The sequence below is a fragment of the Lissotriton vulgaris genome, chromosome 11 (genome assembly GCF_964263255.1).
Source record: "Lissotriton vulgaris chromosome 11, aLisVul1.2, whole genome shotgun sequence".
NCBI lineage: Eukaryota > Metazoa > Chordata > Amphibia > Caudata > Salamandridae > Lissotriton > Lissotriton vulgaris.
In genome coordinates this window covers 198,752,643-198,780,114 of record NC_141699.1, presented here as the reverse complement: position 1 = coordinate 198,780,114, position 27,472 = coordinate 198,752,643, and the positions used below count along the sequence as shown (strand labels likewise).

Here is a 27,472-nt window from a genome sequence, read left to right as displayed (position 1 = left end):
ATTCTGGAGATATGTCCAAACCACTTGCCTACCCTAACCGTTCCAAGTCTGGGTCAAGTGAAGGCACAATCTCAACCTCTTCCACTCCTTGATGAACCTGTTCCTCAAAGAAGTACTGTCTCTCTTCACAAAATATTTGAGCCTCCCTTTTTAATTTATGATGCGTCATTGGTAACCGCCATCGGCAACGGCGCTGTCGGTAATAGGGCTTTAAAGGTGAGAAGAGGCACCAGAGTCTAAGTCTACAATGTCAGAAAGGAGACAGCTGGCACGAGAGAAGGCATGAGCGTTGTTGGCGAAACCGCAACAGGTGGGATGGATAAAAGAGATGGAGTGTTTTAGCTTGGAACGTCCATCTGTGAACGTCAGTCAGGAAACCTCAGTCATAGGCATGAAAAGGAGTCTGTTGGTAAAGCGCCGCAAAGCCTTCCAAAGAAAATGACAGAGGACTTACGGGCCCCGCAGGTGCAACAGATTGAGTAATCGCTCTATTGAGGATGCTAAATGTAGCATTCACAGAGTGGGAAGAGTCCCTACCTGGAGCTGGGAAGGCTGGATACATCTGCTCCTGCTGAAGCTGAGGAGCCGGATCGAAGACTGCCATCGTATCTTGATGCCCAGATGAAGTCTGGTCGGCTTCGGAGCCGAAGATGACGCCAGAAAAGCCACAGGAGACGGCACCAGGGTGACATTAGGTCGACCCTTTTCCAAAGCTGGATGCGGAGACACCGACTTCAGTGACTCCTCCTTTGGTGTCAAGAACCATGACACTGCTTCTTCTTGTGCTTCTTCCTCACCAACTACGATGGATGGGGAGACGGTGAATTTGACCTGGCACAAAATGTTTGACAACCCCTCTTCTCATGTCTCACTTTGGCCATGAATAGCTTTGCCTCTTTTTTCCGGGCTCTAGGAATCATTCTTTGACACGAGAAACAGGCATCGACATTATGATCTATTGAGATTATGATTTGACCCTAAACACCATAGGCAAATATCATACAGGTCAGTGATAGATATCTGACCCTCAGAGTCCTCACAGGGCTAGAACTCAGTTTCTCGAGGTGGAGACATCTTTACACAAAAAGTACCAATTTATTTTTAAAAAAAAGGCAAAAAACATGACAATTCTCTAATGGAGAGCCTACAAAAAACATTACACGTCAAAGGTGAGCACAAAACAGAAACTGACGGGACATATGCATCCAGTGACGTCACTCTGTGTCATGTGCAGAGTCATGTGGATACAGGCGCTAGTTTTGTTTTGGGAGAGCGATTGAGAAAGTTTCCATGGAATGCTGGTGCATAGGGTATTCAAGAGGAGAGTAATAAAAAGATAGATGTATTCATCGGAAACATGCCATTTTAGGGGGGTAACATCTCTTGAACATAGTAAAAACGTTTTCTAATATTGAGGTAAATGTCTATGACAGATGAGACAGAGCTCTGGATACGAGCCCAGTGGTGCAGAAAGAAAAGAACTGTAGTTAGTGAGTGGAAGTGACGCCCATATAGGCTCTGTGCATCATTCCTGGAGAGGAGAGGTGTAAGGGCAGAGCAGCAAAGCACCACCTACCAGCACACAGAGGCAGTGCTGAAAAGTTTTCTGATCCAGTCTGATGCCTGGGGAATATTCAACAGGTGAGGTATCTGCACCCGAAGTCTCAAGCAGAAGCATCTGTCAATTTTTTTTTTTCATTTTTTAAAAACTTTTATTGAAGGAAAAATAAAAAACAATACACAAGGCAATAGTACATTTCGCACGGACATGTGTTCACAAAGGAAGGACCTCTGAATACAGTGTTATACAGTATATAAATAATACAGAGAGCGGGGGGGTCAGTGGGGAAGCAATTCAAAGACGGCACAAAGCGAAAGATACACGGAATGTCGGATCATGGGGAGAGGGAGACATCTGGGATCTCAACGAAAGGTGGCGTACATATATTTCCACAGTAAGCATTCCACTGGCTCCTGATCTTATTCCATTTCCTGGGTTTACCCCTTGCCACATATACAGTCTTCTCTCTAAACATACACCAGTCCATATTTTCCGTCCATACCGATACCGTGGGCGGCCGCTGGGAACCCCACAACTGTGCAATGTCTGTCTTAGCAATCATGTTTCCGAGGGTCGCCCACTGGGTCTGAGCAACATTATAATCATTCGGTTCCCACACATTCAACAGGCAGCGCCTGGCTTCAGGCAGTAATACCACTCCTGTGACCCTTTCCATCACGGCATGCACACGGTTCCAGAACGCAACCACCTCCGGACACTCCCAAATTATATGAAGGAAGGTTCCAACCATTCCACAGCCACGCTTACATAACCTATCGGGGGAGTAACCCATACGAACCAAACGCGGGCCCGTAACATACACACGGTGGAGGATTTTAAGCTGGACAAGGCGGAGACGGGCAGGTATAGCCACCTCCTTGGGCGAAGATAACGCAGATTGCCAGTCCTCGTCGTCCAGCTCCAAACCGTCACCAGTCCAAACCTCCCTGAGACGTATAAGTAGATCAGCCCGATTGTTGATCAACTTCTTGTATATTAACGAATCGTGCTATCTGGCACATGACCATCAAGCACCCGATCCTCGAGCGGGGAGGACTCAGGGATGTCGGCGCCCGCAGTGAAAACCGAGGTCAAAGCATGGTGAATCTGCGCGTACCTGAAAAATTCCCTATCACTCAACTCGTATTCTATCTTTAATGCCTCAAAGGTCTTAATTTTGCCCTTGGCCCAAAGGTCGCCCACCCTGCTAATACCAATCATGTCCCATTTTTCAAACCCTTTCGTTTTCCAGAGACATCCCAATTTTTCCGACGCGTATAACGGGGTTGCACGGGTCAGTCGGTCTCTCCATCCCAAAGCCACATTCCCATCATGCCAGACTCGTACAGCAATCTTGGTAGGTCCAGATAAGTTCCTCCCTACTGACTTAGAATAGAGCGCTCTATTGTAGTTCCCACCAGGTAACAGATACTTGTCCATCTCGAATGCCGGGTTAGGACCAGGTGCGTACGTTGCGTGGTTGATCGCACTCAGCTAAGAGACCCAATAATAGCTCCTGATATCTGGAAGCGCTATACCTCCGTCGTACCAGGGGAGCGTTAGTTTAGCAAGGGCAATACGCGCACGTCCGTCCCTGTGCTGAATTTGCCATTTTACACGTGCTAAATCACATGTTGACCTCGATTCCATGCAATGCTCTGATCTTCCATTTTGTTGCATCGCACTTCCATTTTGAGCTGCCTTGACCTGGGGTTACACTTCAGCAGTAACAAACATGTTATTCACGTAAACCAGTACAAGCAGGTGCGAGGCATCTCGTGAGGATGCCTCGTGAGGTTATGTTGTACCTTCAGAGTGTTTTCATGCATTCCATACTTATCGCTAGGACAGAGGGAGGATGGCCATGCCAGTCTCCAAGGCCGGAGATTGGGAAAGGAATCTCTTTTGCCTCGACACAGCCCAAACAGAATCTGTCCAGGTCCGTCTGGGTGGGTCTGATGCAGAGATGGGGGCCAGCACTTGTGAATAGATGGGCGAGAGCGCCTGCTAGAGGCTTCTCGAACAGGTTGATTTAAGCTATAAAAAGCGGTGTCTGTGGGGTGGAGCTCAGGATCTCAGTCTTGGAGTGGACGCACCTGCGGGACAACTTTGGTGCCCGAAGAGATTACTCCTTGAGCCCCGGTCTGCGGGTTCCCGACTTGGTGTTCAGTGCTTGGCCCAGGGATGTTGAAGTCTTCGGTGCTGCAAATGAATCTGGTGAGGTGCTTTGTACATTAACTGTTTATATACCTGTATTCACAGTTTCATATTTATGTATAAAGTGTGGTGTATTCCTGGTTTATTGCTTTCCACTCGGTGCCTAAGACTTTATTGGTTTCAGTGACTTATTGCCTTTGCCTACAATATTAATAAAGCTAATTTTTACCTCCAGTGGAGTTTTGGAGTTTCTCTGTGAGTAAGTGGTGTGCGTAAGTTCAAATTACGCAAGGGGGCAAAGCATTACATTTTGGCGTAGTCGGTGGCAGGATTCGTAAATTACGCGGGGAGAAACATGTTTAAAAAGACGAAAAGTGGTTTTAGTTCTTTGGCACCGAGTTAAATCCCTTTAGCCCCCATGCAAATTCCTGGATGGGAGGCGGCACCGTACTCCGCGCTGGCGCGTGAGTATGCTAAAAGCTCAGGATTAAGTGAGAGCTGGTTTGACTGTCCGGGCGAAGCAACGCCAGAAGATGTTTTAAATTGTTTACAGAAGGTTCCGGTGGAGAAAGGAAAGGAATTATATACAGTGGGTCGCAGAGGTTGGGCTCTCTTACATGCCTACCGTCAAGTTTTTGACAAATGTTTAACTCTGCAGCGGGAACAGTTGAGCTTAGAAAAACAACTTATTGAAACCAAGAATCTTTCTAGGATGCTTTCCTGTCAGAATACGTTATTACAGGATAAGTTAGAAACATATCAGACGATAGTAGAGCGGGCTGCAGTCCGTGTTGCTGAATACAGGTATAAAAAAAGGAGAGGGAGAGTGAGTAAACGAAAGGTTCATTTAGCGATTGCTAAAGCAGGCTTAGATTTTGACCCATCAAATTGGGACTCCAATATCTGAGAATCGTCAGAATTCTCCTCAGAAGGAGATCAGCCCTTGCAGGAGGAGGGAAAGGACGAGGAAGGCAGAAATGCTAAGAGAGTGGAAGCACAACCCATTTTAAGACGGAAACTTCAAATCGCTCTGGGGAACCTGGATGGAGTCATGTTGAATAGTTTGGAGGATTTTACCCAGCAAGAAATAAGTGACCTTTTAGCGAGGTTTAGACAGAAGCCTGGTGAGACACTATTAGCTTGGATGGTGCGCCTTTATGATCACGGCGCTTCTGGGGTCATGTTAGATGAGGGGGATGCTGCCAAATTTTGTACTCTCAGTACTGATCCCACTGTGCAGGGATACTTTCGGACTTTTCATGGTGATGATCAAACAACTCTGTTGCAGTTAGCTGCCCGGGGGTGTGGCCATAGGTACCCCACAGATTCAGATTGGCCTGGGAATGAAAAACCATGGTTCACCCTAAGAGATGCATCACAAAGAATTAAGGAGGAGGGGATGAAGTTAGCTGTTCTGGTAGGTGAGGCGCATAATTTGATGTGTCAGTTGATGACTGTGTCAATGCGGAACATAATCATTCGTTTGGCGCCCCCTGCATACAAAGCAGTGATAATGACTTTGTTAATTAATCAAACTGGCAATACCATAGGGGAAGTAGTCGAGGCAGTCCGTGAGCTGGGAGAGATTGGGGAATGGGCCAAGCCAGACAGAGCTTCACGCTCAGAGTCCCGTACTGAAAACAACCGAGTGACCAGGCGTGATATGTTTTTGGCGCTGTTAAAGGATGGGGTGTCAAGAAGTGAGATTGATGGTATTGAGACCAAAAGCATGTTGGAGATGTACCGTAAGCGAGGACTGGATAAGAAGGAGGGGAGTAGGCATGGGAATAGAAAAGATAACAAGAAAGTGAGTCGCATGGAATCAGAGCCTGAGGAGAAGCCTGAAAAAGCAGGTCAAGAGAGAGAGAGAGAGAGGGAATCTCATGTGAGAGTGACAAAAGAGAAAGGTTGGGTCAGAGAATGCACAGATTCAGATGGGGACCGGGATGAGGAGGAGTTGTTCCCTGAGGGTTACCCAACATTGTATTCAGATCTGCGCCGGGACCTGCGCCGGGCAGATGCAGAGCTGCGCAGGCGAAAATGAGATTAATTGGCCAAGCTCCGGTACAGGGATGGGCTTGCAAAGATAACAGACCACATGTGAGGATTGAGATCTATTGGAAAAATAGAAATGTCCAGGAGGTGCGGGCTTTGATAGACACCGGAGCGAAGGCCACATTGATTCATGTCAATCCACGGAAATTTAGAGGACAATTTTTTACTATCACAGGTTTGGGAGGAGAGGAAACTCCAGCAGTGCAAACGGTAATTCAAATGAAACATGGCAGACTTCCCAAGAGAGCATACACGGTTTTGATTGTGCCTATTCCCGAGTACATTATTGGCATTGACATTCTGAAGGTATGACCCTATACTTAGATGACGGATGCTATCAGTTTGGGTCAAAGCAGTACTTCTCAGTGGCTGCTGTGAGGGTGGGGCACTTGAAGATTCCCCCAGTGAAGGTGCCCCAAGCAACAAATGTGTTTCACATAAAGCAGTACAGGATTCCAGGGGGACATGATGAGATTACCGCAACCATTCGGGACTTGGTGGAGGCAGGGGTGGTGAGACCAATTACCACGGCGTGGAATAATCCTGTGTGGCCCTTGCGCAAACCTGACGGAAGCTGGCGCATGACAGTTGATTACCGCAAGCTTAATAAGCATACGCCCCCGTTGACAGCCGCGGTCCCAGACACATTTCCTTTGATTGAGAAAATTCAGAAACACAATGGGACCTGGTATGCGGCACTTGATATTGCCAATGCTTTTTTCACAATTCCAATTGCCCCCGAGTGCCAGGAACAATTTGTGTTCTCATGGGGTGGTAGACAGTACTCGTTTCAATCTCTTCCTATGGGGTATTTACATAGTCCCACGATCTGTCACCGGCTGGTGGCAGAGCATTTGGACGAGGTGTCAGTCATTTCTGGAGTTCAACTTTGTCATTACATTGATGATGTGCTGATTCAAGGAGAGACCCAAGAACAGGTGCAGGCTCAACTAGACAGAGTGGTAGAGCACTTGCAAAGCAAAGGGTGGGTGATTAACCCAGAGAAGGTGCAGGGACCCTCTAAGAGCGTGAAGTTTTTAGGCATTCAGTGGCATCAAGGACACAGGGAAGTGCTGCCACAAGTGAGGCAAAAGATCAAAGAGTTTGCAGTGCCAAAAAATAGGAAGGAAGCACAGCGTTTCATTGGATTGTTTGGTTTTTGGAGGCAGCACATTCCCCATTTGAGTCAGGTTTTGGTCCCTCTGTACAGGGTTACGTGGACGAAGCATGAGTTTGAGTGGGGGGAGGCACAGCAAAAGGCATTTGAGTCAGTGGAGGAGGCTATACAGCGTGCCTTGGTTTTATGGCCCATACGAGAGGGCAGCATTGATTTAAATGTAACTGTCCAGGATCAATATGCAATCTGGAGCCTGTGGCAAAAGCAGGGGAGACAGAAAGTGCCCCTAGGGTATACTCCTTTTGAGAAGCAGTTGTTGACATGTTATTGGGCTCTGGTAGATACCGAACAGTTGACCCTAGGGCACAATGTGTTTTTGAGACCTGAGATACCTATCATGCAGTTGGTGATGATCTCACCCAAGACACACAGGATTGGGCATGCACAGGAGGCTAGCGTCATAAAATGGAAGTGGTACATACAAGACAGAGCACGAGTTGGTCCTAAGGGGACCGCAGTGCTGCATGAGCAAGTGGCGCAGACTCCCATAGCAGATGCAGAAATGTTGCAAGATGTACCTAAAGTGCGAGAGTCCCCGGTGAAATGGGGTGGGCCTTTTTCAGAGTTGTCCGCGGAGGACAAAAAGCATGTGTGGTTTACAGATGGCTCAGCCAGATATGTGGGGACCAAGAGACCTTGGAAGGCAGTGCCATATAATCCGGTGACCAAAAAGTTGTTGTCAACTACTGGAGAGGGAAGAAGTAGTCAGTTTGCAGAATTGTATGCTGTTTACCAGGCATTAAAGCAAGAGCTCCCTGGTACATGTCACATTTACACTGATTCATGGTCTACCGCCAATGGGTTAGCCACTTGGCTTCCCACATGGCATGCTCACAATTGGATGATTCACAACGGGGAGGTCTGGGGAAAGGAGTTGTGGCAGGAAATTTGGGAACTGTTGTCCCAGAGTACGGTTACAGTGTATCATGTTGATGCTCATTGCCCGACTGACTTACTAGAGCGTTGGTGCAATTCCTTTGCAGACCAAGAAGCAAAGATTCATGAAGCTGAGGTGGAGACGCAGGATTCGGACTTGGTGGGCATGGCTAAATGGGCACACCAGAAAAGTGGACATTTGGGCGAGCGAGCCACTAGCAGGTGGGCTGAAAGTAGAGGGATGTATATTCCCATAGATTTAATTAAGACTGCAATCATTCACTTTCCTGTTTGTCAGCATACTCAGCACAGACCAGTCCCACAGGTAGTGAGAGGCCAGTTAGGCAGAGGGAAGTTACCAGGGCAGATATGGCAAACTGATTTCATCGGGCCGATGTCAATGAGTCGAGGATGTCAATATGCCTGCATGGTGGTGGATACCTATTCTGGTTATCTCATCGCCTTTCCATGCAAGTGAGCAACCCAGTCTAACACTCTGAAAACGTTGAATTTGTTGATCTTATACTACAGAAATCCATTGCAGGTCCAAAGTGACAATGGGTCACACTTTAAAGGAAAGATGGTGCAAGATTTTTGTGTACAGCATAACATTGAGTGGATCTATCACATACCCTATTACCCACAGGCAGCAGGTTTGATTGAGAGAATGAATGGTTTGCTGAAAGAGCAGTTGAAAAAGTTGCCTGATGGGTCATTGAAGGGGTGGAGGGATCACTTGTCTGATGCATTGCAAGTTTTAAACAACCGACCCCTTGCTGATGCAGAGACTCCTTTGATGCGCATGTTGACCCCAGCTTTGCAGATTAAGCCTCATGTGGCCACAAACACGATTCTGTATTGGGAGAAAGCTCCCGGAGCTTTGGCTCCATATCGTGCCACACCAGAAGCTGCTGGTCTTGATTTACATGCTTTGAAACTCCATCGATTGCAACCACGAGACATTACCTTGATTGAGACAGGAATTGGAGTTCAAATTCCCCCAGAGCATTTCGGGTTAATTGCCCCTCGATCTGGGCTTGCCCTTAAAGGCATCCAGGTTTTGGGAGGGGTGGTCGATGCCGATTACCAGGGGGAGATCAAAGTTATCCCATTGAACAGTGGAAACAATGATCTGATTGTGCAACCTGGTGACCGTGTTGCCCAAATGGTCATTATGCCGGTGTATGGAGGAAATGTCATGAAGGGGACGGCCCCAGCCCTTCTAACTGTGCGAGGAAAGGGCGGGTTCGGATCTACTGACAAGAACCCAGGGGCAAAATTGTGGGTGGAGTCCCCAAACAAACCTCCTGAACCTTTAGAATTGATCGCTAGGGGCAGGGATAACATCCTAGTCATCATGAAACCCGGACAGGAAAAGTGGGAAAATGTACCAGCTGAAAAATGTTATTTGCTGGAGTGATTATACCAGTTTGTTTTCTGTTTCTAGATCACAGGATGGGTTGCCGCTGCGATGCTTGCGCTGTGTGGTCGGTGTTTGGGCGTGTCCGAAGGGGTCCGGGAGGGCCCGGGATGCGAAGGGGATCAACCGCCCGAGTCGGATGACAGCATTGTTGCAGCAACCGGATACCATCTGGACCTACTTGGCCAGGAATGTGCTGAACACTTCCCACTTCTGTATGGGAAATCTTCAGAGTACAGCTGATATGATATCAACGAGTCTTGTTGCCGTACCTACCCCTGCACAGGTGCTTCTGCACATTTTCAACCAAACTAACTTTGATGAGGTAGTGGAAGAAAGTGATGTTCAAACACATCTGAGCCTTTATGAGTACTGTCGCTTTTGCCCAGAGGTTACAGATAGCCTCTGGAGGAACATGACAAGTATTGTGACCTACAATATCTCTACTGGAGACCTTTGCTATCAATTAACTTGTGACCCTACCAAGATTGGCAAGTGTGGTCAATTAAAACTAGAGAAAAGCAAACAATTGACCCCTGATCAACAAATATTATGTCAGTCACAACATGACAGTTTTTGTAGTAATGTTACCAATTATATGGTTTGTAATCACACAGTATTAGCCGCTACCAATGTTAACCATGTGAAATTACCTAAAGGATGGTTGTTCTCGTGTGGTAATATTTCATACACTTACATACCAGCTAACATAACTGGAGGACCTTGTGCCTTATCACGATTAAGTCTCATGCTTTTTCCCATGCATTCTGTTACACGTATTCGCTCTTCTAGAGCCGCTATTCAATTATCTGAGGATTGTGACTCAGATATTGATTTGCTTTCTAGAACAGAATATACTAGTTTGGCCCTTTCTATTGTAGGAGTGCCAGGACTGTCCGTTTATAATGCCAGAACAATTGCTAAGCTTGCCTGTTTATTTGTGAAGAATCTCAATCACACTTCTGCCGCTTTAGCTGAATTATTATTAGATGTTCAAGGAACAAGAAAAGCTGTTTTGCAAAATAGGGCAGCTGTGGACTATTTGCTGCTAAAACATAACCATGGTTGCAAGGACTTTGATGGGCTATGTTGTTTTAATTTATCTGACCATTCTACATCTATCCATGCACACATTAATGCTTTGAAAGATTTAGTGAAAGGGGTTACCCAAGACGTTGACCAAGGATGGTGAGATTGGTTGTTTGGGTGGCTGCCAAATTTTGGACAGCTTCGGTATATCTTGGGTGTTATTATAGTCATTATTTGTGTTTTTATCTCATTATGTTGTTGCATTCAATGCATTCCTAATCTTTTCTCCCTTTTTCGTCCCAGATCCATGGTATTTAGACCAATGGGGTATGATGGGTGAATCAAAGGTCAAGGGGTGGAATGTGCTAAATCACATGTTGACCTTGATTCCATGCAATGCTCTGATCTTCCATTTTGTTGCATCGCACTTCCATTTTGAGCTTCCTTGACCTGGAGTTACACTTCAGCAGTAACATAAACATGTTATTCACGTAAACCAGTACAAGCAGGTGCGAGGCATCTCGTGAGGATGCCTCGTGAGGTTATGTTGTACCTTCAGAGTGTTTTCATGCATTCCATTCTTATTGCTAGGACAGAGGGAGGATGGCCGTGCCAGTCTCCAAGGCCGGAGATTGGGAAAGGAATGTCTTTTGCTTCGACACAGCCCAAACAGAATCTGGCCAGGTCTGTCTGGGTGGGTCTGATGCAGAGATGGTGGCCAGCACTTGTGAATAGATGGGCGAGAGCGCCTGCTAGAGGCTTCTCGAACAGGTTGATTTAAGCTATAAAAAGCGGTGTCTGTGGGGTGGAGCTCAGGAACTCAGTCTTGGAGTGAACACACTCGCGGGACAACTTTGGTGCCCGAAGAGATTACTCCCTGAGCCCCGGTCTGCGGGTTCCCGACTTGGTGTTCAGTGCTTAGCCCAGGGATGTTGAAGTCTCCGGTGCTGCAAATGAATCTGGTGAGGTGCTTTGTACATTAACTGTTTATATACCTGTATTCACAGTTTCATATTTATGTATAAAGTGTGGTGTATTCCTTGTTTATTGCTTTCCACTCTGTGCCTAAGACTTTATTAGGTTCAGCGACTTATTGCCTTTGCCTACAATATTAATAAAGCTCATTTTTACCTCCAGTGGAGTGTTGGAGTTTCTCTGTGAGTAAGTGGTGTGCGTAAGTTCAAATTACGCAAGGGGGCAAAGCAATACAGTCCCAGACTAGCTGCCTCTGTAAGCTCTCCACCTCTCGAAAATAGCTAGCCAGAATACTATCGAATGTATTCTGGAGAGCGTACAAAAACGTGGCAGGGACATCATTTTGAAAAGCGCCGCGCGCCAGAGCATAACATCCAGTTTCAGCCTCTGAAGAGGGCGGAGTAGATTGCCCTCGTATCGAACCGCGGGGTCTAGAGATATGAAGATCCCCAAATACTTGAAGCCCGTCTGCGAGACCTGGATAGGAAATCTACGAGGCAAAGGGGGGAGACCACCCGAAAGCACATGAACACAGGATTTAGTCCAATTAATAACGAGACCTGAGTTCTTTCCAAACGAAGTAAGCATGTCAAACAACACATTAAGCGATTTACGGGGGGACGTGAGGTACAACAAGATATCGTCTGCGTAGAGCGATACGCGATCCTCAAAATCCGGGGTCCACTGGATACCCTTTATCGAAGGCTCCCATCGCAGCCAGGAAGTCAGTGGTTCCAGAGCGAGGGCGAAAAGTAGGGGGGACAACGGGCAACCCTGTCGTGTGCCCCTCCCAAGGGTAAAGGAGTCTGATACTCGGCCATTAGCAACAACCTGAGCGAGCGGCTTCTCATATAAAAGTTTCGCCCACCCGATGAACCCAAAACCAAATTTCGCAAGGGCGGCCCAGAGATACGGCCATTCTATTGTGTCGAAGGCCATCGTGGCGTCCAAGGAAGCCAAGATGGCCGGCTCATGAAGAGACGCTGACCTCGCTAGAATGCCGTGTAAGCGCCGCAAGTTAAGTGCAGTGTTACGATGCGGGATAAAACCTGACTGATCCAGGTGGATCAGGTCACTAATTACCTTAATTAGTCGGTTGGCTAACAATTTGGCTAAAATTTTGGGTTCAGCATTTAAAAGCGAAATGGGCCTATAGGAAGCGCAGCGATCCCGCGGCTTCCCCTCCTTGTGGATAACCACGATCGTGGCGAGACGCTGATCACGAGGGAGGGAGCCAAAGTCTTGCGACTCCAGAAACATATCCCGAAGATACGGCACCATTTTGTCTGGACTCAGTTTGTATAGTTCAATGGGGAGACCATTGGGACCCATAGCCTTGCCGGAGCGAACGGAACGAATAGCGGTGGCAACCTCATCCGCCGAAAGTGGAGAATCCATTAGGTCTCTATCGACCTCCGAGAGGCGCGGCAATGCGATGTCGCGCAACAACAGATGAGAGTCTTCCTCTGCCCTATCAGAGACCAGAGAGTACACCGTTCGAAAGAGTTCCACAAAACAATTGTTTCAACATTCTATCCTACACTTGGGTCATCTTACACCTCTTCAGACTATTGAAACAACATCATGGGCATCTCCCTCAATTCACACTCTGCACTACAGTGTGAATACTGTTCCTTATCTTGGGTGAAATCAATAGAGCTCCCATTAAATTGGCAGCACTCTCTAGGCAATAAAAAACGACTACTAGTAATATCGAGTCGTTTACATATGACTGTTAGCTAAGAAAATAGACTAATTAAGTGGCTTCAAATTTACATTACACGCCTGGTGTTTCCAAGACGATAGTCTCTTGTATTGCAAAACATGAAACGCAGCCGTACTACATCCCCCATCATACCCTGGCGTCTTCATGACGTGATTACGTCAGTTGAAGGCATGATGCGGTAGAATCTTCTAGTCATGCTCAAAAACGGTACGAATTACATGTGCATATAAGCTCTGTGCCAGTGTAGCGGTAGTTCTTCGCTTTGTAATGTTATTTTAATTTTACATCGCGTTTGACACAATCCAGACGAACTACATACCCCATCAGACCCTGACGTCTTGAGACGTTTTTACGTGATCAGGTGACCCTGGGGCACGTAATGGCAGCGTTCTTATGGCGGCTCCCTGTCCGTCTAGGTACCTCCCACGAAGACAGCCCAGATGGATGTCAGGTGTACCGACGGACAGGTAAGCCGGCTAGGGAGCGTGCAGTAATACTCTATGCTTCTACCAGCGCCTCCTTAATGCTTCTATATGGCCTGCGGCGGATCTTCTTTTTTCGAAGCATAGATCTTGAGGTGTAGTTGACGCGAGGCACTCGATGATAAACATCAGACATGGCTAACAGATCAGCTAAAGATGGCAGTCCTCGCTATACCTGTCTGATTATTCTATATACAAGCGCATATATTCAGTGCAATACCATTCACAACTCTAAAAACGCCTGGCATTAACCACCATCGGGCTCGCGTTTGTGAATGCTCGGCGATCAGTATAGGCTGCCTTAAAACACATACATACAACTAGTACTTATACTCGATCAGCTAAAAAGCTAGCCTACATATGATAAAGTAGCATGCACTGTGTCTAATGAACAAGTTACTTACCTTCGGTAACGATACATCTGTAAGAAACAGTATTTAGTATTAGATTCCTTACCTTAGAATATCCCCAGGCGTCAGTCTGGATCCGGAAACTTTTGCGTAGCAGTACCCCTGTGCGTCGGTAGGCGTCGTCTGCAGGCGTCCCCTGCGGCTCCGCGTCCGTCGTCGGCGTCGTGCGCCGTGATGACGTCGCTGGAGTATATAGACGTCGCCTCCGCGCGTTGACGTCAGTTCTTTGCACACAGCTTTTCCGCGCCAGAACACGCAGAGCCATGTGAGAACCAACACTGGTGCCATTTGAAACTAGGGCCCTGAAAGGGATGTCCTTAATACTAGGTATCAGTTCGCAGAACGGGGAGGATGGGTGGGGCGGTAAGGAATCTAATACTAACTACTGTTTCTTACAGATATATCGTTACCGAAGGTAAGTAACTTGTTCATCTGAAAGAAACAGGTTAGTATTAGATTCCTTACCTTAGAATAGATACCCCAGCAATACCAACCCCGGTGGTGGGTCTGCGAACCAATACAATCCTACACCAGAAAGTCCTGGCGGACAGAACGGCCAAAGAAGCCATCCCTCCGGACTTGACTGTCCAGGCAGTAGTGCCTCGCAAAGGTGTGCAGCGAGGCCCACGTAGCCGCCTGGCAAATGTCCTGCAAGGGGACTCCCCGGCCCAGGGCAGTAGTAGCCGCCGTGGCCCGAGTGGAATGGGCCCTCAGCCCAACAGGAGGCTCCTTCCGAGCCAAAGAGCAGCACGCTTTGATGCACAGAACGACCCACCGAGGGATGGTCCGTTTATGTACCGCCCGTCCTTTCTTCGCACCCACGTAGCCAACAAACAGTTGGTCATCCACCCGGAACTGGCGTGTGCGATCCAAATAAAATGAAAGCTCACGTTTTGGGTCCAGACGATGGAGCCGCTCTTCATCCTTTGAAGGATGCGGAGGCGGGAAGAAGGAAGGGAGGGTGATGGACTGCCCGATGTGAAAAGCAGAGACAACCTTGGGCAGGAAAGAAGGTCTAGTTCTCAGAACCACCTTGTCTGGATGAATGGACATGAAAAGAGGTTTGACAGAAAGAGCCTGGAGCTCACTCACTCTCCTGGCAGAGGTGATGGCAACCAGGAAGGCCGTCTTTAAAGTCAGGAGACGGAGAGGACAGGAATGAAGTGGCTCAAAGGGAGCACACATCAAGAAGGTTAGAACCAGGTTCAAGTCCCACTGAGGCATCACAAACGGCACAGGTGGATACATGTGTGTGATGCCCTTCAAGAATCTTGTTACAATAGGGACTTGAACAAAGAAGGTTGATCAGGCAGCCTTAGAAAGGCCGAAAGGGCAGAAAGGTAGCCCTTGATAGTGCCCAGAGCAGAGCCCTGCTGGGCAAGAGAAAGAAGGAAGAGAAGAACCTCAGAAAGAGGGGCAGAGAGAGGATCCACAGCCTTTGCTGTGCACCATGCCACAAACTTATTCCACCGACAGGCGTATACCGATTTCGTGGAGGAACGCCTGGCTGCCAGAATCACATCACAGACCTCAGGAGGCAAGTCAAATGGCCTCAACTGTCGCCGCTCAATCTCCGCGCATGGAGGTGGAGGCTGGACAGGTTCGGGTGGAGGACCGTCCCCTGCTGCTGCGACAGAAGGTCCTCCTGAAGGGGCAGGCGGATCGGGGGACCGACTGACATGCGGAGTAGCTCGGGATACCAGTACCATTGAGCCCAGTCCGGAGCCACAAGGATGACTTGGGCCCGGTCGCGCCTGATCTTCTTCAGCACTCTGGGCAGAAGTGGTATAGGCGGAAAGGCGTATAACAGACCGCAACTCCACTCGCGCCGAAAGGCGTCGCCGTGCGAGTGTCATCTTGGAAACTCCAACGCGCAGAACTGATGACATTGCGCGTTCTCTTCTGTGGCGAATAGATCTAACCAAGGCTCTCCCCATTGCCGAAAGAGGCCTTGCGCCACGTCCTAGTTCAGACGCCATTCGTGATCCCTCGAGCACTGACGGCTGAGTTCGTCCGCCCTGGCGTTCAGAGAACCTGCCAGGTGTTGAACCGTCAGAGTCACGCCCTGACGTTCCAGCCATTGCCAGAGGCGCAGAGCCTCCTGGCAAAGGGTCCACGACCCCACCCCGCCCTGCTTGTTGCAGTACCACATGGCGGTGGTGTTGTCCGTGAACACCTGCACTACACTCCCGTTGACAAAGGGGAGGAATGCTTTCAGTGCCAAATGAATCTACCGGAGCTCCAACAGGTTTATATGGAGCCGGGACTCCGCCGGAGACCAGATGCCTCTGATCTCTGCCTCTCCCAAGTGGCCTCCCCAGCCCTGGATGGACGCGTCCGTCACAACAACGTGCTCCAGTTGGGGAAAGGAGAGGGATCTGCCTCTGACCCAATCGCGGTCCGTAAGCCACCACTGCAGTTGTCTTGCAGTGCCCTCTGAGATCAAGACATGGTCGGACAGGTTGCCCTGATGCTGGGCCCACTGAAACTTCAGGTCCCACTGCAGAGCCCGCATCCACCACCGGGCGTGATGCACCAGAAGGATGCAGGAAGCCATCAGCCCCAGCAGCCGCAGCGTCAACCTGACCGAAACCCGGGATAACGGCTGAAAGATGGGAATCAAAGCCTGTATATCCTGGACTCGCCGTTCCGGAGGATAGACCCGAGAACCGCTCCGATGAAAAGGAGCTTTTGAGAGGGACACAGGTGTGATTTCGGCACATTGATGGAGAACCTCAGCTCGTGCAGGAGGTCTGCCGTCATCTGAAGGTGGTGGACGACTGTCTGGGGCGAGCCCGCCTTCAACAACCAGTCGTCTAGATAGGGGAAGACTGAAACCCCCAATCTGCGCAGATGAGCTGCGACCACCGCCATCACCTTGGTGAACACCCGTGGGGCGCTGGTAAGGCCGAAGGGGAGCACGATAAACTGAAAGTGCTCGTGGCCTACCGTGAACCGCAGGTAACGCCGGTGGGCCGGCAGGACGGGGATGTGAAAACGCTACCATCCAGTCTTGCGGGTCTAGAGCAGCCAAGACCTGAGCTAAAGTCAACATCTTGAACTTCTCCTTCCGGAGGAAGCCGTTGACGTTCCTTAGGTCCAAGATAGGACGCAGGCCCCCTTTGTCCTTCTTGGGCACCAGAAAGTAGTGGGAATAGCAACCACGTCCTACTTCTGGCCCAGGAACGCGCTCGATGACCCCCTTGGCCAAGAGGGCCGCAACTTCCTCCCATAGAAGTGCCAAGTGGTCCCCCGACACACGGTGGTTCTGCGGTGGCATGGCTGGAGGAGTGGTCTCGAAGGGGAGGGAGTAGCCCCTTCGGACGAGCTGCAGCACCCACCTGTCCGATGTTATTGTGCGCCAGTGGGAGAGGTGATGGCGAACCCTGCCCCCCACCGGCGTCACATGGGCCTGAAAGCACGGACTAGGAGGATTTAGTGGCAGAAGCTGCGGGGGGAGGTGTGACCTGACCTCGCCGCTGTCCCCGACCGCCACCGCGGCGGTTTCCACGGCCGCCACCGCGTTGAGAAGTCTGTTGCGGTGCGTGGCTGGCAGCACGTGTGGGACTGCCCCTTCCTTGGCCACGAAAGGAGCGAAATGAACCCGTTTGCTGGCGCTGGGTCGAGAGACCCAAGGACTTGGCCGTGACCCTGGAGTCCTTGAAGCGCTCCAGCACGTGGTCCGCTTTGTCGCCAAACAGGCGACTGCCATCAAACGGCATGTCCATTAATGCATTCTGGACATCTGCCGAGAAGTTGGCGGATCTCAGCCAGGCGTGGCGACGAATCGCCACCGTCGTGGACATCGCTCTGCCCAGCGAGTCAGTCGTATCAAGACCACACCTGATGGAGTACCTTGCTGCGTCTCGGCCTTCAATCAAAGCCTTGCCGAGCTTAGCCCGTACCTCCGGCGGGCATTCAGGCAGCAGGTCCGCGACCGTATCCCACAGAGAGTGGGTGTAGCGGCCCAAGAGGCACGCGGTGTTGCAAGACAGCAGTCCCAGACTCAGGGACGAGAAGACCTTTTTGCCATACTGGTCGTACCTCTTTGATTCCCTGTCGGGCGGGGCCGACGGGAATGCGGTTTGGGAAGTGGAGGCCTGGATCACCAGACTCTCAGGGGTGGGATGGGTGGACAGAAACTTGGGGTCGTCCGAACACGGAGGGTGGCGTCCGGCCACGTTCCTATCAACAGGCGAACCTGAAGTGGGCCTGGACCACGTGCGCAAAAGAACGTCAGTTAAGGCCTCGTTGAACGGCAGCAGTGGCTCCTGTGGGCATGACTGCGGTTTGAGGACCTCAGTGAGGATGTTAGTCCTCACGGCCGCGACGGGGAGCACAAGGTTTAGGGCCTTGGCAGCCCTCATCAACACCACTGAATAAGCTGCCCCCTCCTCCGAAGCCACGGTAGGAGGCGAGACAAAGCCAGGGTTGGGGGAGTCATCCAGACCACTGGCATCACCCAAGTCACCCGTCCAGTCCACGTCGTACTGACACTCGCGGGTCAGAGGGTCCTCAGACCCCTCCCACTCCTCTCCGTAATCTACATCTTCACCATATTCGGAATCAACAATGTAGACCGGCTCCTCGGGGTTCACAGGCCGACTCCGGACGACGCCGGTTCGACTCCGCGTCCGGAGTCGGAGAGGGAATGGGGGGGGGCGCCGCCCGGAGCCGGAGAACCGGCGCCGCGCGGGGGCGGCTCCAGGGGTTGGCCCGATGGAATCGGCGCCGGAGAGGCCGGTTGACCAGCCGGCGTCGACCCTGAGGGCCCCTGCGGTGCCGGGGCCGGAGCTGTCGGCGGAGCCGGGGCCGGAGCACCCGACGTCGTCGAGGCAGGAGCACCCGAACCGCTAGGGCCCCCGGACGGGACCACAGGGCCCGAAGGTGCCGCAGAACCCGTCGGAGGAGACAGAGCCCTCATGGCCATGAGGAACGCCTCTATCTCCTCGGGCGACGCGCCTTGCCCAGGGACCGCAGGGTATGGAGCAGGCCGTGCCGGCGACTCACGCGGAGCCGCGGGGTGGGGCCACCCGAACCCCCGGCCGCATCGCGCGAGCGTCGGGTGGAGTCGAGGGTACGATGACGACGCCCCAACTTCTTGTGCTTCCTACCTGAGGAACCAGAGGAATGGTGACGACTCCCGGAGCGCTCGTGACGGCTCCGCGACCGCTCCCTCGACCTCCAGCCGGACCGGGACCGCTCTCGACGCGGGCTGACACCCGGAGCTCGAGCAGCTTGCGGGACCGCTCCCGTCTAGCTTTATTCGTCAAGGCCCGGCAATCGACGTAGGCGTCCACGTCGTGGTCGGGGGCCAGGCACCGGAGGCAGAGCCGGTGATGGTCCGTGACCGACATCGTACGGTCACAGTCTTCACAGTTCTAAAAACCGGGCATCCTACCGGCACCGTAAGAAGAGTCAAAAAGATCAAAGATCAAAAAACTTGGTCAAAAGACCGGAGTACTGCACTTCTCGGATCTGCGCTAACTGGCGCGGAAAAAAGAAAAACTGACGTCAGCGCGCGGAAGCGGCGTCTATATACTCCAGCGACGTCATCACGGCGCACGACGCCGACGACGGACGCGGAGCCGCAGAGGACGCCTGCAGACGACGCCTACCGACGCGCAGTGGTACTGCTACGCAAAAGTTTCCGGATCCAGACTGACGCCTGGGGATATTCTAAGGTAAGGAATCTAATACTAACCTGTTTCTTTCAGATACAATATCATTGGGCACATATTTCTTCTTCCGAAATAAAGTTACTAAAAACAGCTTGCTAGTCCTTCCTTTATTTTTCTTCTGCTTCTCCCCTTATAGAGCGGTGCTCCATTTATACCTGAGCTGCAGCCAGGTGAGGTGGAGAGTATATTCCCCACAAATTGGGTGAGTGGATATAATTATATCCTTTGTCCTTGATTTAAATATAATGACAAACACAGGATTGTTTATTGACTAAAAACCTTTTGACCTAAAAACCATTGGCAAATGAAAAATTCTTTCTACATATATTGTTATTCTTCTGGACTATGGCCATTAACTGTGTGTCTTTTCTGTTTGTTTGTCTACTGTAAATACTTGACCACCTGCATTATCTACATGGACGCACACCAGGTGATATGATTTTATTTTATTTCTCTCACCTTTTTGTACACTAAGCAGTAGCATTATGTCAAGGTCCTGATGAAGCAGGAAGAGATCATTAGACTCTACATTAACTGCAGAAACATGTCGACCTACAATCCATCTGAGTAGTCATTTGTTAAACACTACCTTGCTCTGTTTTTAGCCTTGGGTGTGGATAGGATTCTATTAAAATTGTTCCTTTCCATTTCCACAACCCAATCTTATTCACTTACTTTGCTCTTTGCACCATTATCATTTAAGTTTTGCACTGCTAATCAGATCACTTCCTGATGCCATTCAATCAGCCACTACATCTTAGTTTCCTCTCACCAGATTAGGCTACAGTCTACCTAATCTACAGTGGATGTTTACCACTTCCTTCGGGTGAAGGTTCCCAAATGATGTAGGGCGGTACAGGACGGGTATCTGATGGGAAAAACTATTTTTCACCACGAATTACTCTTTGTGGATTTCGTGATTGTATCCTTGATCTGATCACACAGGTTTTAGATAGGTCTACCCTATCTGACCCATTGCTATTCTATTTATCAAGTTGCTATAGTTCAATGGGGAGACCATTGGGACCCATAGCCTTGCCGGAGCGAACAGAACGAATAGTGGTGGCAACCTCATCCGCCGAAAGTGGAGAATCCATTAGGTCTCTATCGACCTCCGAGAGGCGCGGCAATGCCATGTCACGCAACAACAGATGAGAGTCTTCCTCTGCCCTATCAGAGACCAGAGAGTACACCGTTCGAAAGAGTTCCACAAAACACTCAACAATCTCAGCCGGGTCCGTCACACACACTCCATCAAGTTTCTCAATCACGGGAACAACCTGACTCGCCCTTTCTTTCTTATCAAGCCACGCGATCAATTTACCAGCCTTGTCACCAACATCATACAATCTGCCCTGTTGCTCTCTATTCATTACTTTGGCAGCGTCACTCACCAGGGCTCTGTAATCTAGCTGCTTCAGGCTGAGGGAATGAAGTTTAGCACGAGTCACGCCAACCTCGAGGTCGCTCTCTAGCTTGGCTATATCTGTCTCAATACGAACAATTTCTTCATATTTTATTTTCTTAGCACCAGCAATTAGCGACAGAGCCTGTCCATGGATAACCGTCTTGAAAGCCTTCCACAATGAAACAGATGAGGACACAGACCCCACATTTTCAAGAAAATAATGATCAAGGGATTTTATCAAATTAGCGCGGGTCTTAGGATTGCGAAGATACCAAGGGTTTATAGGGGCGACCCGTCCTGCACTACAGACTTTAGTGTCCATGCAGAGCTACAGAGGGGAATGGTCGGATATACCCCGGGCAAGGTGTTGAATTTCTCTAACAGAGGAGGATTGCGCCGCCGGCATCAGAACATAGTCAAGTCTGGAGAGACTGCCGTGGGCCCCAGAATGGGAAGTGTATTGTATTTGCTCAGGATGCATCAACCTCCAATAGTCTACCAGACCAAAAGTCTCCAAAAACCCACTCAGCCATGATTGAGACTTAGTAAGATCTCTGGGGGGGTGGCGATCTATGCTGCCAGAGACAACCGAATTGAAATCGCCACCCATCACCAGGATACCATCAGGAAGCCCCAGCACAACACGCCCAATATCGGCAAAAGTAGAGGTCTGTAGACCCGGCGGGACATATACGGTGATAAGTGAAACAGTCCTTCCCTCCCATCTGCCAGTGAGAGCGGCATAGCGCCCCTTGTGGTCAAGGATAACATCATCTATTTAGGGAGAGAGGACCGGACGAGGATGCCCACACCCCTAGAACCAGAAGTAAATCCCGAGTGTGCAGCAAGACGATACCCCCGTCTGTTCATAACGGGACACACGTTCCCAATCAAATGTGTTTCCTGTAGGAGAACAACATCAGGGGAAAAGCGTTGCAAGAACTGTAGCACCACCCCACGTTTTATACTATCACCCAATCCATTGACATTCCAAGACATTAGCCTCAACCCACTACACCTCATCCCGGTAAGGAATGCAGAATCCACCCCACAGAGAACACAATGACCCGATCAAAAAAGAAAACAATACGTTGCCCTGAAAGAAAATAACAAACACACAAACTCCCCCCTCCACCCACAAACTTGAACCCGTTACAACACCACCCACCCTGCACCCCTGCGTTAGACTCAGAAGCCACCCCAACTTGCAGTGTGCCTGTCGCCCTAACATTAAACTAGTCTACGAAAAGAAACCCGGAAGAGGAAAGAGTCTCATTCCCCCCGCCACCCTCGGGCATACATCAGTGAAAGACAATAATATTGGAATCATCGAACCCAGCTGTGTAATAAGTCAATTGTTTGGAATTCGGGAACCATAGTGTCATTCTTGCTCCGGCACACCACCCTCAGCACCACCAGGGTGCTCAGTTCGATTGTTCTGCGTAGGTAGGGCATCCAGCCAGTCACTAACACTTTCAGGACGGTCAAAGAAAAACGTCCGGTCCTCGTATTCGACACGAAGCCTAGTTGGAAATAGCATCGCATATTTCAGGCCCACTTCTCGCAGTCTTCGCTTCACTCCCTGAAATCCCATTCTTTGCCTTTGAACAAGCTGGGTGGAGTCCAGGTAGAAGCTCACTGTTGTGTTTTCGAACTTTACAGGGCCGCTCACCCTCGAGGCCTGCAGGATAGCGTCTCTGTCTCTGAAATGAAAGAGCCTGGCAATGATAGGCCTCGGAGGGGCACCCGGCTTTGGTTTCCCACCCGGCACTCGATGGCGCGCTCCAAGGCGAAGAATTTGCTCAGACCTGTAGGGGCGAGGTTATTTAGGACGAGGTCTTCAACAAGGAGATCCGTTGCGGGATTTTCGAGGTTTTCAGGGACGCCAAAATTGCGTATATTGTTACGTCTGGCCCTGTTTTCGAAGTCCTCCAGTCGGTGAGCCACGAGGTCGTTGGAGGCTCGCAGATTACCGATTTCAGTCTGTATTTCTGACACGTCGGTCGTGAGGCCAGAGGTCTTTAACCACTTGGCTGCTAAGGCCTCTTAGGCTATATAATGAGATTTCCATTGAAATGAATGGGCAGTGCATGACGAGTTACCCTTGTCATTAGCATTGAAGAGGTTAAATCTAGCGACTTGACCCTTTCATTGGTCTTGGACAAGTCAGCTCTGATCAGGGTAACATCGATGGCTACTGTGTCGATTTTAAGAGGGAGAGCTTCATATTGCTGGCCAATGAAAGCCTTCATGCTGGCAATGGCGCCCATGACATCCTGGAGAGTCATTCGTCCGACGAAGCCGGGTCTTCCTTGGCCTCTTCCAGAATGCGGCTGGTACCACCAGGGGACCCCTTAGGATGGGTATAGCGATCCATGACATTAGTTTGGATCGGTCCCCCGCGTAGAGGCGTTTTAGTTTTCCGCTTCTCATTGTCAGCTCTGTTAGCCATCTTGGAAAGTGCGCCCCGAAGGGGCCCGCGAGACCTGGTGAAAATGGCCATTCACGAGCAGACTACAGAGTCTTCAAAAGTGGGCACAAGTGGCATGGGTAACAACATAGCCCAATACAAAAGCACTCACGACCGCCGGCACACGATGGAGAGGCAGAGCCGTGCTTGGCCCCGGGCAGACCGGAACCGTCTTGCGATCTGATAGAACCAGGACACAAAAACGAAAGTGAAAGTTAGTGCGAGGCTATTGGGGGAAGTCCCTCAGGCCGTTGTTGTTCAACTACTTCCAGGCGTCTTAGTAGGTCAAGCCCTCGGCTTCGCTATGGGGTGGGCCTCAAAAGTTCAGATCAACGTAGCTGCGGTTCCCGAAGTCCAAATTACATTTTTAAAAGAGCAAAAGTGTCAGCCGAAGTTCATCTCCGATAGCACGTATTCAGAATCAGGATATCTTCCGGGATATGTGCGAAGGGTGGCAAGGGTCTCGGGAGCCCTGTGCTCACGCGGCCATCTCGGATGCTCGCTAAGACCCTCCTCCATCTGTCAATTTTTAAATCAGGGTGGTGAAGGGAGTGTGACATGTCGCAGGTCAGGCTGGAGATTGTCTGTCAGTACAGAAGATCCTGAAGTGTCTCAGAAAAGATCTGGATTGAGTCGAGTAGGCAGCCCCAATGCTGAGCGCACTGAAACCTGAGGTTTAACTGAAGGGCTTGAATATGCCATCTTGTGTTCAGGATGAGGAGGTTGGCAAAGACAAGTAATCCAAGAAGCCTTAGAGCCATCCTCACTGAGACCCAGGATTGAGATAAAAATTTCTGGAACATATCCTGAATAACCTGGACTCGGCTTAGCGACTTATAGAGAAAACCTGTTTTTACCTTAATCGAAGACGCTGGATATTGTTCTACGTCTCCAAACCCTTGTGAAAGTATAACAAGTTGCAGCGGTATCCTATTGCATCCTGTGAAGAGAGACATAGCTTTTTATATCGGTTGCCTACTTCCAAGCCTAAGATATCTCGCAACTCTAACCAAGAATTAATAGATCTTCAATTGAACGTAATTATACTTCGTTTCCTCTGTTCGAAAGCAATTGAAAACCCTGGGATTAGAAACTGTTCGATTCTCAAAAGTTCTACAGAATGTATTGTGGCTATTTCTGAAGAAGGCGTGTAATACGACGAAACACGCATCAATAGAGAATTGAAAGATTTTTGCCACTTTTAAGTCTTTGAGATAAAATTGAAAGATCTTGTCACCTCCCCTTTTTAATGTTCATTATTGTATGCATTGTGTAACTCCCTTTATTGGGATTTTTAACAATTATTAAAAACTGTACATTTTTTTAATCATTGGTTGTTAGTTCTTCACATTTTATATTGTGCCACATTTAAAAATTGTTTATTGGTTTTCAAATCTTAGATTGCCTAAGAGTGATACTTTTCAAGCGGTTTGGAAAAAAGAGCCTGGAACTCACTCACTCTTCTGGCAGAGGCGATAGCTACCAGGAAAGCCGTCTTAAGAATGAGAAGACGTAAAGGACAGTTATGAAGGGGCTCAAAGGGAGCGCACATCAGAAAAGTCAAGACAAGAATCAAGGGGGGCGTGGCCAAGCACCGGATGAAGATGGCCGTGCACGGAGAGGGCTCCGTCATCCGTCCTAGCCCGCATCTATCCTGACCTTGATCTGTTACATCCCTGGACAGTTTCCTAGACCGGAACGTCTGCGGAGCCCATCCCGCCAGTCCCAGGGTTTGGAGGGGGCCCAGTGGTGAAAAAATCGTGCCTGGATGACTCGGCCTGCAACTGGCCCGAAGCCGGGACGACAAGTGTTGAGCCTATCCGGGGGAGGAGCTCCGACCTGCTCTTGAACACCCTGCAGTGGCGCTGTGGCTTGAGGAGCCGACAAAGGGGGCCCCCAGGATCGCACAGCCTGGGTGGAGAAATAACAACCCACTGTGGAAGCTGCAGCAGCGACTAGGGAGCCGTGAGGGGGCTCTGACGCCGCAGAAAGACAGGCGGACTGGGGGCAAGGCGGGGCGAGCTGACCACGTGAAGTACGATGGCGGCGCCTCCTCTCTCAAGTCAGATGCACTCTTTGCCCCCGTAATGTGAAAGACTTTGACCCTCCCTGTGGACGCTGGGTCTTGCGCCGGAGCCTTCAGCTTGTACCCCCCCTGCTGGCTGTGATCCCCAGCGGGACGCTCTGGGCAGGCTATTGGTGCACGGCGGTGGCGCAATTACTCAGCGCGCTGCCCAGAACTGCAAGAAGAGTCCCTTAAGCCGCAGGGGACCTTTACCGAGCACCCGGACTGGCGTAATTGAGCTGCTGAGGAGGATTGCTCCCCCCCGCCTTGGCCTGTAATACCCCGAGCCAGAGGAGCTGGGACAATCCAGAGCTTGGTGTGGTTTGGTGCAGCTTGCCGTGCCGAGTCCCAAGGCACCAGCAAAGACGGTGGTGCTGCCTGCATCCGGAGTCTGGGCAGTGGGCTCATTCACCTGGAAGGGAGTCCGAGTGGGGACCGTGTGGCGGTCTAGCCCCCCCCTTTTTTTGCCCTGGAAAATATCTGGTGGGCCTATGTGCACATCACGTCCCTGTTTGGACCAATGACACCACCTCGGCCTGCCTCTATGAATGGGACATAGCTGCGCATCCCTCCCTGAAGGAGTACTCACGCGGCACTCGCCCACGGCACTGGGGAGGGAGCTGTAGAACCGATGACAGAGACTGGAACCGGTGGCGGAGACTGGGTCCGGTGGCGGAGACTGGGTCCGGTGGTGGCATGCCTGGGTGGCATTGGAACGCATGGTGGCGTGCGGGCAGGAGGCACCAGCCATAGGGTGGTAGACGTCGACGGCGCATCCCTAGCAGTGAAGTTCATCCTGCGCAGTCCTTGTCTCTGACCTCCTTGCTCAGTCGCGGAAGAGAACTCGACGTCCTGCCCCGTGCAACCTTGCCGCGCTTGAAGATCTTCAAGTTAGAGCAGTTCGGAGCAGGTTAATATGGACTGCGCCAAGACTACGGGGGCCCGCGGTTCCAAGACTATGCAGTCCAACAAACTGGACCGGTATACCATACCTAAGGAGGCGCAGCAGGCCAGAGCGCCCAGGGACTCCGGCTCCGGGGGACTGGGCGAGGAGGAGCAGGAAATCCAGCTCAAAGATGTCATGGCCGCCATCACAGGAGTCAAGACCTTCCTGGACACTGTGGCTATCGAGGTCAACCTCATTAGAGCTGACATGGGCAAGCTCAACGAAAAGGTCAAACAAGTGGAACTCACGACGGCCAGCCTGGTAGAAGATGTTTTGCAGCTCCAGGGGGCGGTAAGGGAACTTCAGCCGCCTGCGTCGAAACAATCTTAGCATTCTTGGGGTTCCGGAGAAGGCGGAGGGGCAAGCACCAGACCTTTTTGTGGAGGACCTCATTCTAAAACACTTGCAACCTAAAGGCCTCAGTAAGTTCTTCGTCGTTAAATGCGCCCACAGGATCCCCAGCGGCCGTCCCAAACTGGACGCTCCCCCGCAGCCCATGTTGGCGCGGGTCCTGAATTTCCACGACATGGACTTTATCCTTCAAAACTCCAGAGCTGGTGCCGCCCTGCGGTATGAGAACTCGGATATCGCCTTTTTTCCGGACTTCACCCAACGGGTACAGAGACAAAGATGATCGTTCATGTTGATCAGGGCATGAAGTATTCCATGTTGTTCCCTGCCCGTCTTCGGATTGAGGTGGATGGGCGTGTATGGTTTTTCGACCATCCCGAGGCAGCAGCAGACTGGGTTGAAAGCAGGGGAGCGAGGAGCCTGGCCAATCAAGGTGGGGGTGGCACCGACAATAGTCAGTCGGTCTGAGAAGACGCCCGTCCACTGGTTGGGCTTGTACTGTTTGCTGTGAATTGCCAATGAACAGATTTGTATTGTTTGCAGTGTGGGGTGAGCGATGGGAACGGATGGGGGGCTCCTTTTAGACTAGTGGTCGATTGGTGAGTGATTTCGAAACGACCTGTGGTATATGTTTTGAAGGGATAAGCCGTGGACCATCTGGGATCAGGTGGGATGGACCCTGC

The 27,472-nt window shown here is 50.4% G+C and overlaps 1 protein-coding gene and 1 pseudogene across 2 annotated transcripts in view; one reads left to right on the top strand and one right to left on the bottom strand.

Moving 5' to 3' along the window:
• The window catches only part of ACACB (acetyl-CoA carboxylase beta), a 1,895,698-nt gene that overhangs the window by 175,563 nt on the left and 1,692,663 nt on the right, over positions 1–27,472 (bottom strand). The gene's annotated exons all lie outside the window — the stretch shown is intronic.
• LOC147679520 (uncharacterized) lies at positions 9,386–17,396 on the top strand (annotated as a pseudogene).